This window comes from Pieris brassicae, chromosome 14, assembly GCF_905147105.1.
Source record: "Pieris brassicae chromosome 14, ilPieBrab1.1, whole genome shotgun sequence".
In the NCBI taxonomy this organism is placed as follows: domain Eukaryota; kingdom Metazoa; phylum Arthropoda; class Insecta; order Lepidoptera; family Pieridae; genus Pieris; species Pieris brassicae.
In genome coordinates this window covers 571,845-576,858 of record NC_059678.1, presented here as the reverse complement: position 1 = coordinate 576,858, position 5,014 = coordinate 571,845, and the positions used below count along the sequence as shown (strand labels likewise).

The 5,014-nt window shown below is 30.6% G+C and overlaps 1 long non-coding RNA gene across 1 annotated transcript; it reads right to left on the bottom strand.

Annotated features, from left to right (window-relative positions):
* Positions 1-410: 410 nt before the first annotated feature.
* LOC123718106 lies at positions 411-2,701 on the bottom strand. The gene is made up of 3 exons (XR_006754925.1): positions 2,568-2,701; positions 1,312-1,522; positions 411-592 (listed from the first exon to the last, which is right to left on the bottom strand). It is a non-coding gene; the product is annotated as an uncharacterized LOC123718106 (long non-coding RNA).
* Between the last annotated feature and the right edge of the window lie 2,313 nt (positions 2,702-5,014).

Genomic DNA, 5,014 nt, shown 5'->3' with positions numbered 1-5,014 from the left:
CAACTTTCTACATTAAGCCGTTTTTTATTTTCTTTCTTTTCAGTGTTACCTAGGTATTATTAATGTGTAATGCTTGAACAAATTACGTAAATCTTAGCCTATACCACAGGCTAAGATTAAAAGTAACAAGGACTATTTATATATATTATAATATAGTTAGAATGATTGGGTCGCTAAAAAATTAGCAACAAAATCTAAATAGCAAATTAACTTCATATGATGTCCTGTGAACGTTTTTTTATCCAAAAACATCGTCCTTGAAGAAGTTTTTTTTTTTTTTTTTTTTTTATAAAATAGGGGGCAAACGGGCAGGTGGCTCACCTGATGTTAAGTGATACCGCCGCCCATGGACACTCTCAATGCCAGAGGGCTCGCGAGTGCGTTGCCGGCCTTTTAAGAATTTTAAGTTGAATGAAGTTTCGAAGATCTTCAATAAGAAAGTACAATTGCACTTTGCTTGTCTCGTCTAGGCAAGCAAGTGCCAAACTCTACAGATCAAGAAATGTCATTTATTATTCCAACTTCTGAAAGTGATCTATTTATCTGTCTGTTATGATTTCTTGTTTAATAAAAACTCCTTCGAATGGTAGATCTGGAACCAAATAATTATGAACATAAACAACAACTTTTTTTTCCTCCAATATGTAACAATTGAAACTAAATTATAGCAACTTTATTAATACACCAATAAATTTAAATGTTCTATATAAAGATGTTCTTGAAATTATTATTTTTTTAATTATACAATCATAAAAACAGATATATTGTATTGTTGTAATGTAATATTTAGGAAAATATTACATTAGTTTAGCTTTAAAGTATTCATAAATATAAAAAGGACACATGCAGGCCTTTGTAATGAGACATGTAAGGCCAATCCAGCCATCCTGTATTACCGTTAACATGCTCTTAGAGCTCCCCCGCACACACCTTACCAGAGAAACAGATTGTTTCCACATTATAGAATAAAAACAGTCCACACCTGCACAACCAACATACTGCAAAAGCCATGGAGCTCCATCCTGAACGCATATTTGAACTGACCATGAAGTAAATTGTTTATTTTTACAATATGCTCTTAGGAGTGACACAGTGCAAACCGCCAAATGATCATAATATTAGCCTTAACAGGGCGCAGTTCGCTGTATTCCCACTCAACATCAGCATGATCATTCAGAGATAACAAAATGGTTGAGGTAATTGACCTTATCTACCTTCTCTTATAGTCAAATGTGTGAAAATTAATAATTTTTATAATTATTCATGAGATACAATTATCTATATCAACTATACACATTAAATTAAAATTACCTTGAACAGCATAGATTATTGGTACCTCATATTCTTGAATTTGGTTTTCTTTAGGATTTGTTTCAACTTCTTCTTTAACAATCATTAATGGTTCCATTGTTGATGTAATTTGACAATGAAATTTTGAAGGAATGCAATTGGTTTTCATCTTAATTATTTTCACAGAACCCATAATTTTATACCTATGGTAGTATTCCATGTCATTTTCCAACTGAAATGTCAAACGAAGTCAAATGAAGATTATATTTATATATATGTAACCAATGTCATTTAAATTATTAAATTTGACTTTAAACCTCTTGTAACTTTCAAAGGGTTTGAGTTTATATTAATCCATTGCTCTAATGTGCCCCTCCTTTGTAATGATTAACACACTACAAGGGGCCCAGTTGACAAAATTAGCATGATGAAATAAGATTATTTACATTTATCAAAATAAAACCTATTTCTAACCTTAGTAGGTATTAGATATTATTAAGCTTTATAAAAAATAAACCTACAAAATAATTATTTTATTTATTTATTAATATTAGTAATAATTGTCTCCTAAATAAACTTCCTTCCATCCCCCAACATCATTTTGCCCTAGGCCCGACAGACAATCCAATGTACAGAGGCTGTTTAAGAGCAGAGGAAGCAGTCACCCACATAGTGAAGCCTAAATTGGCTTTGGTTTGTTTAGCTTGTTTTTCATACAATGATACACTCAATAAAGCATTACAACCACTCTCAATACCAACAACCACTGAGTAATAAAGTACTTTTTAAGTTGCAAAAATTAGTAAAAACTGTGCAGCTGTGTACATTCTTTGGTTGTTTTATTATCTTATCCTGCAATAAACTTGACTGTCTGCATCATGCATATAAACATTCTTAGAAATCCTTTTGTTTACAAATTGGGATTACTGACATATATATAGACTGTTGTTGACCCTGACCAATAAGTAGAATCATGGATTATCTACATGTTTTTTTTCTTTCCATTTAAAAATAACTCCCTATATGGCCATAATATGCACAGTCACTTCAGAATCGTTTTATAGAGTTTATTTAATATTTAACATTTAAAATTGTTCTGAACACAAATCCAGCCAGTGAAATGCTTACTCTCATCTCTTGGCAGATTGTCGCCAAAAACCGTAACAAATGCAATAGTCGTGATACAACTCAAAGTCCAGATAGAAGATTGTCAAGTATGAAGGTTTTATTTAGAAATTCCATATTCAATATTTATTATATATATATTATATACTTACATCGAAGTGATCTTCACAAAAATAAACGCTATATCCGAAAGATTATGCCGATCTTTACCAGCTCTCTTCAACCAAGTTCTTCTCGTGTGAATCAACGTGCGGCACTTTAATAAACAACTTATGGGTGTTTTTGTAAAAAAAAATTATGTCTTAAAGGTCTATGTTACCAGGCCATAAAATTAAATTTAATAAACATCAAAAATAATCTACAACCAAAGAGTCTTCTGTAACCAAAAACCTAATAAAACTTGAACCTGTGAATATTTGATTGCCTTTCATTTCCGAGCAATCCCAACATGACCGCCGCTATAAAGAATCGCGCCATGGCCCATGCCACCATCCGCTCGGTAAGGGCTTCCTAGAGGATTTCAGGGGGGAAATCAAATTAGTCTACGTCACCGAGATCTGGCAACACTGATTTTCGGTAGTCATTGCCGTTAATGTTTCAGCAGTGAAGATAAAACAAAGATGTTTTTGCTTGATTTTGGATTTTTTAACGAAAATATTTTTTTATGTTATTAAATAGTTGTAAAATAAATAATTTGATCTTGCTGTTTTAAACGTTCTCCTAATATTTAATGATTTAAACTAGAGTTTTTCTTTATATCTAAACAAATATCAACAATATCAGCAAATTAGTACAGGTAAATATTTATTTACTTTCCTTTAAGCTATAATTTTCTGAAACTGACACATCCTAGTTATATTGAATATCTTTTATTATGTTTATTTTGTATGTAAGTCTTTGAAATGGCTTGTAAGTTAAAGATACATGTTTGTTGTAAACATGTATCCACCACCATTTAAGTGTATTGCTTAAATCATACATGGTTAAACCATAAATTTTCTTATATTAGTTATTATTAAGTTAATAATACAGAAGTTTAAATTAAATTATTTAAAGTTTACAATAAAGTAAAAAGTTTCTAGTAGGTGTACATCAATTTACAAACTTTTAATATTAAAGTTACCTACTGGATAACCCTTGATGCAATCAGCTTTCTATTTGATCAAAGTAGGTACTAACTAAATTTTTTTTTCAGAAACAGAAGATAATACTCAAAGTATTGATAGTATTGAAAGAAACTATATTATTTACCTGAAAATGAATTTAATAATGAGGTATCTAGTATATGACCCTATTTCAGTTCTATATAAAAGGGGACTCTGTATTTTATGAATAATGTAAAAAAATAGTAGTGGAGTAATAAAAATAATGGTTTGTAAAGTACTTAACATAACCTCAAGAACAGGAAATAGTAACTTGAAGTATGTTCTTCCAAATTTTTGTTGTTGTGTTATTTAATAAGTTTAGAAGTTTTTAAGTGAATGAGATATTTACTACAAAAAAAATGTACAGTGTAAACTCTATTCAATGTCCTTCAATTTAAAAATAAAGCGTCGAATCAATTGGCTTTGGTTGGTTTATCCTGTCTTCCATACAATGATACACTCTACATTCATTACACCCACTATTGACATGCAACATGACTAGTTGCTATAATTAGTAAAAACTGTGTAGCTGTGTACATTCTTTTGTCGCTATATTATCCTAGACTACACCACTGTGCATCATGCAGACAAACTTTCTAAGAAATTCGTTCTTTTGTTCACAAATTGGGATTGCTTGCACATGTTGTTGACCATGACTATTAAGTGGGAGTCTTATATTATCTATAATAATGTATAGTCTTAGTTGCTAGTTTGGCTAGTAAAATAAAATCACTGTGTATTGATGAAAAAGTTTTACTGATACGCGCAATCATTTTTCAAAGTTTTCTTCAGTTTTGAATCCTTTTATCTGTTATGCCTTGGAGCTGCTTTTCAAAATGTTCTGATCTGTTCTCTTATCATTTGTTCTTTGGAAGTCACTGAGCCAATGTTTGACCAGTAAAGCGGATTTTTTGCTAATATGTTCCATAAATAAAGTTTTATTAATTTAAGCTATAAAATTTTTACGAAAATTATTATTTGTTACGTAATTAAATGAACTAGGCAAAGATATATCTATATATATGAATATTTATTTTTTACACCTGCTTAAAGTTAAAAATTTCAAAATTAAAACATAACCCAGTCACACCAACAACTGCCCATCAGATGTACCAAAACCTAACCTCTTAAAAAAGGCTTAATTCAAAAGGGCGAATTGCTAAATCACCCATTATATACAAAGGTATTTTTAAAGAAAACTATATGATTTGTCACACAAATATTTTATTGTTCTATATATTATCAGCACTCAAGCTGGAGGAAAGCTGCTGTTTCAGATATATCCTCTATATTTTTCAAATTCGGGAACATGATAAAGACCCCGTTTCTGGTGTATTAATTTGGTATAAAAAGGAAATCCTCTTTCTCCGGCCACTCACAGTTTTTACCACTTCATCATTATCCATGCACCTTGTCAAGTTTATCGCTGTGACATCAAATTAATAGATCCCACA